This window comes from Anser brachyrhynchus (genome assembly GCF_964034855.1).
Source record: "Anser brachyrhynchus genome assembly, chromosome: 1".
In the NCBI taxonomy this organism is placed as follows: Eukaryota; Metazoa; Chordata; class Aves; order Anseriformes; family Anatidae; genus Anser; species Anser brachyrhynchus.
In genome coordinates this window covers 59,359,986-59,373,953 of record NC_137694.1, presented here as the reverse complement: position 1 = coordinate 59,373,953, position 13,968 = coordinate 59,359,986, and the positions used below count along the sequence as shown (strand labels likewise).

General features: G+C 40.0%; 1 protein-coding gene across 26 annotated transcripts in view; it reads right to left on the bottom strand.

Annotated features, from left to right (window-relative positions):
* LOC308179187 (uncharacterized protein) overlaps nt 1-13,968 on the bottom strand; it is a 198,516-nt gene that overhangs the window by 87,972 nt on the left and 96,576 nt on the right. For 18 of the 26 annotated variants that reach the window (XR_013940210.1, XR_013940211.1, XR_013940212.1 and 15 more), the window contains 2 exons: nt 7,045-13,713; nt 3,107-3,381 (listed from right to left, as the gene is read on the bottom strand). The gene's annotated coding sequence lies outside the window, so the exon portion shown is untranslated. The remainder of the gene's footprint in view (nt 1-3,106; nt 3,382-7,044; nt 13,714-13,968) is intronic. The other 8 variants (XR_013940226.1, XR_013940224.1, XR_013940225.1 and 5 more) reach the window with 8 other exon arrangements.

Below are 13,968 nucleotides of genomic sequence, written 5' to 3'. Positions count from 1 at the left end.
CAAGTTTGCAAAGCCCTGGAGTTCATGCTGTTTTTCTACCAGGGAGGGTACATGGCTCTAACTGGCATCTCTGCCAGAGCAGGGCTAACAGCTCCTAGGAGGCTAGCCCAGAGGGCTTTGGAAGAGCTTTTTTTTTGTGGCCTGCAGAAGGAAGACACTTCTTATAAGGCAGCATTAGTAGCTAGCCTAAATTAGGGTGCATCAGGCTCCCTCTGTGGCCAATGGAGGGAAGTATATCACTGACTCGAGGCCTAATTGCTTGATTTGATGAGACTGTTAGAAAGTGTTAATTTGGCCAAGCTACCCAGCAGCACACCTTTAAATCCTACGCTACGTAAAGTCCATGCTTTGCAATAACTCCTGAGGGCAGCTGCCAGCTTGCAGACAAGGCTCAGCCCTGAGACAGCAACCATTGGGCCATGCCAAACAGGGTGAATATGTGGCATCTGGGAATATCTTTTCTGAATAAAGTATTAGAAAAAGATAACCACTGCAGGGTGCCCTATTATGTTTCTAAAATACTACCAGTTTGCTTAGTGTTTACCCAGAAAAGCTAATTATGCTTGTCGCTTAATGTAAATTGCTGGATAAATAAACACAGAAATAGGAGCTTAGTGACTGCTATGCTTTCTTTAAAATGCTGTCTGAAGGTTCATTATGCTAGGCACAAAAGAGAAGGGAACTTCTTACAATGCACTTATTAAAGGCACATTTTCTGCAGAAATGATTGTAGCATGATTGTACGATAGCATATAATTTGCTTTGTTGACGTTTTCAGAGTGAATCTTGCCGACAGCAGGCATGGATGGGAAAAGTGGTGGCAGGGCCACTGTTTGTGCTGTTAGGAGCTGTCAGCAGTGATTCAGAGGAGGAGGATGCCCCAGCCCAGACGAGGAGTGCCAGCAGATCACACACGACAGACAATGGGGCAAGAAACCCCATGGCTCATTTGCACATACACGTGTCCCTGCGGTAGTTTTGAAGCTGACACCTCGAAAGACTTACATGACAACGCTATGATCGTTAACAGCAGAACATGCTGTAGCAGATCCCCAGACCTGCAAATGCGATCCAAACCAGGCATCAACATGCAGCTGCACTTCTGTCAAGGGAGCCAGAAACGTAAAGCAAGGAGTTGTGCCGTACTAATGACCCTCTACTGGCTTAATGTCACCTGAAAGAGGACAGACAAGGCCTGATGCAGGAAAAAGAGTGGCCAGACGATCAACACTCACCTAGAACAGATCTGGAAGGTATGAAGTTGAGCCATCAACACCAATCATGACTTTGCACCACAGCCATGGCAATTCTGACACAGCAGGAGGCCTAAAGACAGTAATAACGCATCATCCCTGGGAGGGAGTTTCCTAAAAAGCAGAGGGAGTACGTCTCTGTGGGGTTAGGGGTTGTTCTTTGTTCTCTGTAGATACAACCAAGTAAAGGGAGCAGCTACAGGAAGAGGTAAACGTAAGGCCAATACAACTGAAATTGGCCATTAAAACACCTAATGAGCTTAAAAAGAAAACACAGCCAGATATGAGTTTGGCCTCTCTTAAGCTAACTTTAACATCCTACAAGCCCCAGTTGCTATTTTCCCTGCATGGCACCAAAACAGCTCCCGAGCCACCCAGGCCTTGGCACAGGCAGCAAGGAAATCAGACTGCTGAGGCCAGGCGGCCAGGGACTGCTCTGGGCAGGCTGCATTTTTCACGGCTGGCCATGGCCAGGCTGCAGGTCGCTGGGTAGATTGAAACACTCACAAAAGAAATGTGTCTTTCACCTTTCTAGCCTCTTGAGAGACTTTTATTTGCCACCAGTTCCAGTCTGATGGATGTTTTAACTTTGTCAAACTCTTCCTAGGAGTTGTGTATTAGTTTGCATTGCCTTTGAAACTGGGTTGTTATCCTGAAAGGGCAGGAAGTGGGGATTAAGTCCATTAGACATTGTTTGAACAACTCTCTTTTCACTGTGCATTGTGACTCTGCAGCCTGCCAGCACATTTCAGCCTCTTTCCAGGAACTGGCACCACAGGGATGGAACGTGGCTGGCTGAAGACCTGGCATCTGTGCTGACTTTCATAGGTACCACACATAGGGAAGAAAACTCTAAAGCAGAGGAAGAAGAAATGTCCCTGGCACCACCCTCTGCAAGTGGTACATAGGGGACTTGGGTTTTGAAGAAGCCCTCTGATGCCTGAAGGATGTAGGAGCAACGTACTGTATTCGGCTGGGAAACGTGACAACCTAATCATCCTGAAGGGTACTATTATTGTCTGCTTAATATGCTTTACAGTCCCGATGAACAGGGAAGGCTGGCTGACAAGTGTGGTATGATGTATCTAATGGCTCAATACTACCGTGATGGGTCCATAAAAGGAACCTAATTTCACAGTTTGAGGAAAATACAGATCATACAGTCGTCACTTTAAGGCCAGTGATTTCAGCAATCTGGACAAATAATTCTGGTTTAAGATATTCTGGTGGTTCAGCATTTTGCTTTATTTGTTGATGTCTAATTTAAATTTGGGACCTAACATTGGAGATTGCAAAGACTTTTGTATTACATGACATAAGCCTTGATTGCTAATCACACGGTGACACCACCAAGGATGGTTTTTGTTCTAACCAGATGAAGCAGCACATTTCAAAACTTTCTGGGTCAGGATTATATAGCAGAGCAGTTTACACTGCACACGCAAAAAAAATGTTACTTTCATGTATGTCATAGGTGCAGATTTAGGATTTCTTCTGGGCAATTGCACATGACAATCCAATTATTTCATACACACAAATTGGTTCATTTGTGTAAAAGGAAAGCTTGCTCAGAATTTGAATGTAATATATAGTTTTGAAAATAGACCCCCTGCCTTTCTTCTACTATGGTGAAAGATATCACTTTACAGAGAACATAATCTTCAGAAGTGTATTCCTGCTGACTAAAGAGTTATTCATATCATAGTCAAGCCTGAAGTATGGCAACATAATAGAAAATGGTGAGGGCAGGAGTTTGTTTCTAGTGTAGGTTGCAGAAAAAAAATGGTGCAGCTACCCTCCTCACATTTGATCTCTAGAATGCATTTAATACAAACTTAGACATAAAAACTCACAATTTCAGAAACTGGAGATGGCCATATTTTCTGTACCTTGCCAAGGCAGCTCTGATCTTTTTGTATTTCAAATAAAAATGAAAAATTTGTGATTCTTCCTCCTTTTCTTCCTGTTGCTGCTCCAATTCCTAGGGATTTCTGTGATCAAGGCTGGGAAGTCTACCTTAGCCTACAGGAAGAATCTCATGTAAGCCTTCTGCAGAGTTCAGAAGTTCCACCTCCTGTGCAAAAGCTATCTTTTTCTTCAAGTGAACCTTCAACTGGTTCTTCCAACACTAGAAAATAAAAGATAAATCATAATTAAATGCATGAATAGTAAGAATCATGCCAAATCAGAAAAAATATATATATATATAGAGTAGGTGTGCATCTCTTTTGTCCCTTCCCAGATGAACAGTTAAGACACAATTTCACAGTTCAAAGCATCAGTTCTTCCTAGTTCTGTTCTCAAGTAAAATCGTGCTTACCTCCAGTTCTCAGTGTTGGGAGTACTCTCATTTCAGTTGTTTACTCAGTAACCTTGCAAAAATACCTTGGTCTGTGTTATTGGAATAATGAATATGCATGCCCTTTTCATAAAGTTCTGGAAGAGTCATCTTCTGGGCTAATTTGGCTTCCTCAGAAAAACATTAAAAAATCGGCCAAATCTGTTTAGTGTTCAGGCTTTTATCATTAAAAGCTCTGGCTAAACAAATACTTTTATTTGACAAAGTTGCTTTAATCTGTCCATTAGGAAACCTTTATCTTGACAACCTTTGCTGTGTGGAGATGAAGGACCTCTGAAACCACCTAGACACCCCACGTGTAAGGACTCTGCCTAATGCAGCTGGCCCTTTCAGAAAAGTGAAGACTTTCTTCATTAGGAATTAAAAAACTGAGGCAGACAATGAAGGCCCACAGTTGCCTTGCTAGGAGTTCAAAGAAAATTCATCAATACAGGGACCAAGATGATATTTTTCTTGTTAACTACAGTTAGTTATGATGGTTGTAACGGTGTGGGAAGCATGGACTTTACTGAGTTATTTTAATATGTTAAGCACAGAATGCCACTGGACATATAATCCTGCTAAATTTATGCAATTATTTATTTCAGTGGGATGATTGCTGTGAATAAAGTGAGCAGGATTTGGCTTTGGTTATGGATAAGTGAAGAGGACACCAAAGCGTAAAATGGCAGCTTAGAATGACAGAGGAGCTCCTAACCCTGGGGAGCCCATTTACACCAGCCAGCACGGTTCAGACAAAGCACTAAGGGGGGACACGGTCCCTTTCTGAAAAGAAAGAAAGAAAGAAAATTGCCCCTAAAAGAAAAATCCATAATCAGGAGGACCATCAATAGAGGAGATTCCCCATTGGGGAGGTACGTTCTTTCGACCAAGAAAATTCCCTACATTTGTTGATTCTAATCCAGCTGGTCTGACTTGGATTTGTAACCACCAGATGCATTGCAAGCAACTATGGATATTCTAAAGAACATCAGATAAAGGATTTTTTAAACCAATAAGTAGCATTCTTGCAGATGGATGCTGAAGACAATCAGTCACCAAATGAATAAAATTGCCTCCCCCCCTTCCAACATATTTAAGATGTCTGCATCAAGCTGCCTTTAGTTTGTATACATATCAGATTATAGAAGATCTGCCTCTTTATAATTTTTTTTTAAAAGGATGGCAGCCTTAGTTCAATAGAGTTAGTGAGACAATCCTTTAAGCTGTGTCAAAATGCCAGTTATCCTCAGATGCCACCCAGATTTGAATAATTTAGAAAGAGACAAAAACACAGAAAGGAGGAATCATCCTTTGACTACTTTTGCTTTTGACACGGCTGCCTCCCTCTCCTTTTTACCAAAGCATCTTCGTCTCTCTATCAGCCATGACAAGTGCCAATCAAACCTTCTGTTTCTAAGGTTCTAGGGGAAAATGAAACATGAAACATTTTCTAACAATCACTGACCAAAGGTCCACTATCAGTGTGTGGTCTGGGGAAAGCCAGCCTTTTCCTTTTTCACTTCTAATCTCTGACCCACTGTTTACCTCTTCTTTTTTATATACTTTAATCTCTCTGTTGCTCCAAAAGATCCTAAACAAATTGTAGGTCAGCATGGATTAGGCTGCTTTGTTACCAATGATTAGTACATTTACTTTTGCTTTAACATCTTCAGCAACAGCTGAATGTCAAAAAGATCCAGCAAGAGTTTGTTTAATCACAACGAAAACTATATCCACATAGTCTTACAATTGCATTGTCAGTCTCAGCATAAAGAACTGGAACACAGTAGCAGACAGTGACCATGGACCTGCAATGTTAACATGTATTTTCAGAGCTTCTATTCCTGCAATTCAATGTTAGTATAATCAGATTCACAGTAACCGTCATTAGATCAGGACAAAAATTAAGCTTTACATATTTGCCTAAGAGTCTGAATTCTGCTCCCATTTGCTCAGCAGTTCCAGTATATTCAGAAATGGTGTATGCAGCTTGACAGTTGTGGAAATATTTTCAGTATAAAAATTATATTAAGTTGCTCAGCAGAGATGTAAATGCATGGTTGAGAATTAAAGAGGAAAATTGTTGGACACTTTGGACTAGTTAAAGGAATGAGTAAGGAACAAATAGATCTCTTTAAAGTATGTTAGATGTTTCTAGACCCAGGGAAGCTTTCTTAAATCAACATTGCATCTGCCCTGTTTGTGCTCATGAGAGAGTATATTGGCATGATTTACATGTAAGAGGCTCTCAGAAAGTGAAGAAGGACAGGAGAGGTAAGCTATTTTGTTTCAAGTCTCTTGACTCTGAAGTTGCACCAACTTACATTGCCTTACACATCAGCAAGGCCAGGGCAAGAAAGTTTGGATATGAGCCCTTCAGTGACTAAGATCATCTATTTATCCTGTTGTCTCATCTTATATTTCTGTATCAAGTTCAAGGTTTGTGTCATCAATTTCAAAGTGACTTTACCACTCTTGACTGTTTTTTCTCTCTGCTGTCATTGCTTCTTGTCTTCCAAGCACCACCAGTACCTGGCCTCTATTTATCCATCTCTGAACACGACTGACATTGTTTTCCCACATTTACTTGATGTCGGAAGTGACGCCCAACCTGAATTATCAAATCACTACCCTCCTCTGCATCAGACAAATCCTGCCCACTATCACTATGTATAAACACTTCTCATTCATATTTCTATGGGAAATTGCCCACGCAAAAAATGCTAGGACAAGAAGCTGTTGAAAGTAATTGACATGCCTGACAGCTTAGTAAAGTTTCCAGATGTTCTTTATACTAGGTCTTTACTTTTTTTTCAGGATTTTCGACAATAGTAATAACATGGTTATATGAGCATTCACATCAGTAGGCATTCATGTGTTTTACTTTCTTTGACAGAAAAATAAAACTTCTACCCAGTAACTTTTAGACATTTTTGATAGACTTGGAAATTGTGAAGATATGCACAGACACATACATCCACATACAGTATTTCATAAGTTTCATCCAATTTTTCCCATTGTAGTGTTTATGAAATACTGTCTTATCTGTATAAACACATCACTATAGTTAAAGCCAGAGAAAGAGCGTACACAAATTCATGTAATATTGGAGAAAGAAACAATCATTGAATTATAAAGCAGCCAAGAGCTTTTAGGTCCCAAAATCAAGCAATCAGACCTTCAAAAGCAAGTGCTATTTGAGACCAGCAAGCCCTGAGATGTGTAATGAAGACAAAGTGAGAGATCAGAGGGAAAAACAAAAAACAAAACAAAAAAAACAACACATGCATGAGCTGAGATCAGATAAGAAAAGGGACTAGAAAGATAAACCAGTTTATCGAGGGAATCATAGCAGTTACTATTATATATACAGGCTGGTGCACTTTAATGAGAATGTAAACACAATATATAAAAGTTAAGAAGGCTTTAAGGAAACAATCCTCAGCTTACCTGTACCATCCCGAGTCTTAGACAATTGCCCAGTAAAACCAGGGTCTCAGTTCTTCAGCTTGGATTAAATTTCATGCAAACCTGTCAGAAAGTGTTACTATAAATGAGACTAAAGAAGGGCCAAGAGATTTTTATCAGATTCTGAATATTAACAAGATTAGCAGTATAAGTCACCAACTCCTTATTTTACCATAATTGTCTTGGTTTTCCATTTTAATCCAAGAAAATATATCTGAAGAAATACACGAAAATAAATGTTAGAAGAGAAAATAAATGTTAGAGATCAATGGAATCTTTAAATAAATAAAAAATATAACACTTAAAAGACCTCTTAAGAGGCTTATTGTTGTTGTTGTTGATGATCTGTGAAAGAGAAAAGAAACTGCAACAACAAAAAATCATCTGGTTGCTTTCTCTTCCAATTTTTTGCATGTTAGAGAGAGTTACTCTAACAAAGGTGATGACCACAGTGCAAATTTGCCTCATGTCCCAGCAAATCTCCTGCACTCTGCTCAGTGCCTGCCCAAGAACAAGGACCAACTGCGTGTTGCCCGCATGGCTCCATGAGTGCTTCTGTCTCTAGCAGGTGCAAAGGCCAACGGAGATGTGCAACGGGGATGTGCAAGCCACTTCAACGCAATCTGCCTGAGTTTGCAGTGGGGGATGTTTCCTCCAGCGTGGTGGAAAGCTGATTTCAGAAGAAGCTCTTGCTGATTTCCATCACTTAGGATAATTTTTTGTGACTTCACTGTTGCTTCATCCATAATGACAGGGGCTGAGCTGCTCAGAAAGGTTAGGCTTAGCCTCTCCATCCTGCAGAACCGTAAAATCCAAACTATGGGACACAACAACCTGGCTGTGGGGAGGTGCTAGATAGCTGGGCCCCAAGCTAACAACAAAATTCAGGTTCAAACCTAAGCCAAGCATGCGACAATGACACCCTCTAAACCAAAACACAAGACCTGCAGGTAATATCACTTGCTTCCATTGCTTCCTTGCTTCCATTGGGTTTCTTTATTTTCATCTGCTTTCACTGTATGTTTTGTGGTGCTGCTGCCAAAGCCAACAAAAATATTACAGTTGAGGATCTTGGCTCCCACACAGAATCCTTTTGCCTTTAAAGAAACTGATAGTGAGAGAAAGTGTCTTTACCTCTTCAAAATACAATCCATTGAGGAAAGATACGCAGGCTTACTTGGTGACTCCGAATAATCTATATTATTATTATTATTATTATTATTAATAATAATAATAATAATATATGCATTAACAGCAGCAAACGCCATCATCTGCAAAATAAGCTGTATAATCGAGCCACTTTGATCAGGTAAAAATGCAAGGAAGTGACAATGCTTTTTTTTTGAATTTTAGAACTCTTAAGGAGTCTCAGGGGAACAAAATGAAAATCTGCATCTTGGTCTGCTGCTGGGGCACCATAGAAAACCTGCTGTTCAGGTCACAGTTGACTGCTTGATTTTCATTCAGATAAAACTTGCCAAAGAATCAGGCAGGTGTAAAGATTTATCTGTAAAGACTGAGATAACACAAGCAGCATGTTTGCTGGAAGTAATATGCCTCACCACTGTACACATACACCTCCCTGCTCCACAGCAAAGCAAAGGAGCATAGGCTGACTTAAATCACCCTGAGTGGGACTTCAAGCCTATTCATTCTACTTTCCAAATTTTGATGTGCTAAGACTATGCACATGTTCAGCTTCTGCAACTGGTCTGAAGAGTGCCATTTCCTCTGCACATGCTTTCTGACCATGTCCTATGGAAGAAGTAGGAAGGATCTAAAAAATTCTTAAGTGAAAATATCTGTGAATACTGTTTTAGCTGCAAAACATTTATGGATCAGGATTTCCTTGGTCACTGCTTACTGTAATTAACTTCTTGAGAATATTTTTTGCTAACTGCAGCTCATAAATAACTGTGGTTGGATTGGCCCAATTACAGAACATGAGCAGACTTTTCATAAATAAAATACCCTTGATGTCTTCACACTAATTGTTCTGTAACTCTAGCCTCGCTTGTCCAGGAGTAGCTGTGCTAATACACTGTAAATCAATTTAGCAGTTCCATTCACACATTGACAGACTCTGTGACAAACAGGATCACATTTCCTATCTAGACAGTCCCTACTAAGCAGTCAGTTGGAACAGAGTAATTTGAACAGGTTCACATTAAAAAATACATGATATTACCCTGAGGAAGATGTTATGCTCTTATATCTGTCCCCATCCCTACAACAACTTATTCTTCTGTTAAATAGCTAAATGTTCTTTCTGTGGTCATACTCATTACAAAACTTCAGCAAAACAAAATGAAAACACTAAGCAATTAATTAAAAAATGGCTCTGTCATTCCTTGAAGAGCACAGTTTAACAGCTAGCTTGGTGCAGCTCTGAGGTCTGCAGTCCCCAGCTGAAAGCCTACATGTACCGTCATCAGAGCAGCTCCAGATGTGTGTGGCGCATGTCCAGTATGCAGGACAGGCATAGGGTAGTGACAGGGATAAGGAGAACCTGTTCTTATCCATGTGCTTCCAGATTCTGACTTTTTTTTCTTCTTTAGCATCAGTGTCCTTTATCCACCATTCAGTCTCCTGATTTTGTCCAAGGAAAGAGCAGCTGGTTAGCACTGTGGCAGCATAGACTGCTATCTGGTTTGGGAAAACAGCAATACTTTGGGCAAAATTTGTCTTAGACATGCAGAGGCATTCTGCCTTCTATAATGCCAGACACCAATAAGGCAAGGTGTTCATTTAGCAAGAAGAGCAGCACTTTATTAGAACAAACCACACCAACCTGCTGCTTGCATTAGGCAAGAATATTAGGTTGGGTTTCAGAGTGCTGTATTAGCGATACCATCAATTTCTCTGTTTAATAACCTTATGCAGTTCATTTTCATTAGCTGTTATAGTTTAGTTATTTGAGCCTCCCCCTCCTTGCAAGATGAGAAGTTGAACATCCCCAGAAAGCTGATCTACTCAACACGAAGATAAGATTTTTGCTGAAAGGAAAATATGTTTTTTCATGGAGGGCTTTAAGATAGCTACCTTATCACCTTGAGAAGTGCTGGATGTAACAATCCTGGTTAAGTACCTCCCTCCTGCTCTCTTAGGGAAAGAAAAGTAGGCAGCATGTATCACTTTGAAGAGTTTGTCTGCGTCTGCTTCCTACTTATCTGGTAACCAACAGAGCAAGCAGCAGTCTTCAACCAAAGAAGCTTCAGATAATTTTATTCCCAATTGCTTTTTGCAATACATTTCAGGGGTAGATAAAGCTTTCCTGAGGGTACTTGGTGATTTTATTCCAGCAAACAAAGGAGCAATGAAAAGTAATTTACCTTCTGAAGTATACTGCATCTTGCAAATATCTCCTGGTAATGAAGAGATACTCAAGGCTATGTTAGATCCAGTCCCACCCTACTGTAAAGAATAAGATCTTTGACAGTAATTTCAGTATGGTAAAGTCAGACACATAGTGCACATTAGTAATGTATCCTTCTTAGTGCAGACGCCCTGCACTGCATATAAGGACACACAGACTTAAGATTCAATGACACAAGGTGCTGAGTGCTCTGGCCATGAACTAGTTTGTGAGCAGCTACACTGAGAATGATCTATAAACCCACAGTCTCTTCATTCTGAAATGTTTTGTTGGCAGTGAGACGAAAGCCAGGGTGCAAGCCCACTTTAGGTCTTTTGGGACTCCAGGAACACCCAAACCAGAGGGTGGTCATCAAACAGAAAAGCCATCTTCAAAGGCAGGAAGCAAGAAGAACTTCAAAACTGAGGGTGCATATGCCCATGCAGTGCCAGTGAGAACCAGAAGAGACTGTATGACTTGGGGGATCAACCTTTACTAACGGTCATGCATGAGCAGGAGAGCAATGACAACGAGCTATGATCTTTCCCTTTCTCATCTTCCCACAAATGTTAAGCAAAATAATGGTTTATACTAAGTAATTCAGTGAGAATACAAGTACTAACCCTACTATGGTTTTACCATAAACCTTCACTAGAGGAGCTCTGAATTCAGAAACCAAGCTGGCTGTAACTACATTTTGTTAATGTGAGTATAAAACTAATTTTTACTAAGTCTCTTTTTACAGCCAAGAGTTCTTGTTCTTCTCTCTTTACAGCTTATAAAACACCTCAGTAATAGAGAAGAAAGTGTGAAAATGTGTTCTTAAGTACTTACCAAAAAACTGTCCTTATTCCCAGAGAAAAAGCTCAACCAGAGGCCCAGTTCACAGACACATTGCCCCACAAACAGTCTTTTGCTGTGGCATCAAATAAATGCCAAAGTAATATTACCTGTAGTTTTCTGCATCATGAAACACATGAGGTCTCCAAGAACAGAAGAGGACCTCGCTACACTGGGAGATACGTACCCATGGAGAGCCACCAGGAGCTTGCACTGATTGTTTCAGTCTATATTTGTGCTCAGGTAAAATGTGCACATAACACTGGGAACTCAGGAGCTTCTCTTTCCTACCTATGCCTTTTGCTTAATTTATTTGCTTTTAATGTTGATAGCTTTTCTTGATTTTAATGTGGAAATTTTCAGTTGTCTTAGCTGTAGTCCTAAAAGAAAAATAGTTGTCTCAGCCATAGTTACAGGATGACAGAAGTGTTAATAAAAAATCTTTAAAATAGCTTGCAACTAATATACTAACCGGAATAAAGCATTTGTCAGCTAAATTGCTTAGCATTAAGGGGAACATGAGTTAGCTGGAGAGGTTTATTTTGACCACCGGAGGGCTCCTACATTTTTTCATTTATTAAATAAAAGTACTAAACAGTGGCTGACCTCATTAAGAGTTACTGAAAGAATAATTTGCAGCTAGAAATATTTTTGATGAATTTCACCTTTATCTCTAAGTGAATCATTGTGGACAGACTGTGAAAGTACTGAACCTATAAATCATTCAAAGCTAGTTACAAGTACTTTCATCAAATATTTTCAGATTTGCAAATGGTTCAAGTGTTGACATTCCAGTTGAATATCTGGCTCACAATTTACATTGTCAGTTAAACTATTAACGTACCAAAGACCATCTAAACTTTTAACTATGTATTCATTTGTATGAATCATTTAATTTGTATATCATTTGCCATATAGTACAAATGTACAGATAAAAGGCCACTGCAGACAAAGGAAAAACTTCTGGTTGTGTCACTTTCAGATGAGGCTAAGCCTGCATATTGCTCATCCCTTCTGCAGTTGTATCATTGAGAAACAGAGAAGCATCACTAACTTCACCTAGACAGAAAAAGCTGCTAGCATTTGCAATTTCTGTATCCCACCATACAACTGAAATGATGCTTTCAGGGATTGCTTGAGCTTTAAAAACTGATTTTCAGGTCTTTTGGGGACAGGAAGGCAGGATCCTCTCTGATCTCTGTGGAAAACAAAGTAGTAGTTATTTTCAGGGTCCAAATCAAACATGTGGATCTCACATCATTGACTTTCACCTGATATGCACATCATGGTCAGACTAAGTCACAAGCTCTCCTCAGCTTCCTTAACAATAAGGTCAATAAATAGGTCACTTGACACATTCATTGGAGCTCTGATGAGTTAGAGGATCTGGCCCTATTTACAGTTTAACCCAGTTTCTTCCAGTTCCAGATCTCCAGTGCCTTCTAGGCCAGCAGGGCCTGGCTGCCAGTCCCTGAAACAGATTTTATTCAGTCTACACTTAGACCTCTGTGTGGAAGATACCATATCCCTAGATCCCACTATTTTCCTTATGCAGCATATATACAATGTCAGTCCCTTGGGGTTCTGCCCAGATATGTATATTCCTTCCATATCCTCTTGGTTCATGCCGTTTGTGTTACCAGCAGAGAAGTTTTGCTGAGATCTCAAGAGGGAACTGTCATTTTTCATCATTCCCTTGCAAATGTAACTTCCTTTATAAGACCACTTTGGCTTTGCTCAGTACTTGGAAGTTCTACTCATGAAACAGACATCAGGTAGGCATTATCCAATTGAACACTGTATGGTTAGCATAATTTACACGATGGAGCCAAATTAAACATGTCAGGTTGACAAAAATCTCTTACTAGAAGTTAACAAACTCCTTTATGAACTCCTGATGACAGACAAAATGTTTCACACCCTTTAAAGTGAGAGGTTGCTGGGAGCCTGAGGAACTAAACCCCTCAAGTTCTCTGGCTTCCAATAAAAGAGCAGAGCAGTAAATATTTATCTACATTATAGGTCCTACTCATAAAGTAACTGAAATGACAAAATACCTTCTCCAGGAAAACAGAAGCAGGATAGGAAAAAATAATTCTCATACTTTGTTTATTTATTTATTTAGATCTACTGTGGGTCTTTAACATTTTTAAACATTCTGAAGAAATACAGCATAAGGCCTTCAATCCTCCTTAGGCTTTAATGCTGGGGCTGGAGGGAGTTTCTAAAAGCAATGCACAATGTATTAGTGCATTTTCCACATTCTTCATTTCCACTCAAAATCCATAATATGTATCAAAACTTTCACATTGATATGGAATTACTCAAAGAAGAACACTTACCTTAAGCCCACTTTCCACTTATTTGCATGCTCGCCTGTCTTTCCACCAACACAAAACACCTTATCTGCTTGAAGCTGAGCCTCACTGCCCTCCAGTGTGATGAAATCTCAACACCTGCAGGAAAAAAACAGATCAGCAATAGTCAAGTCCTTGGTAAGTTTTGAGGAGCCTGTGTCTCTTTTCCTTTTTGAAGTATAGGAAGTTCTTCTCACTGTATGTTTTAGTCAGGTTCAGATCTAAGTGCAAAGACTGGTTACAGTAGGAAATTCTTGAGGTGGAAACAATCAACCACACTCTGGGTTTGCCTTTTCTCCTCTGGAAACTTACCTCCAGGTTGCTTCCCCTCCTCTGGTTCTTGCGTCACTTCCC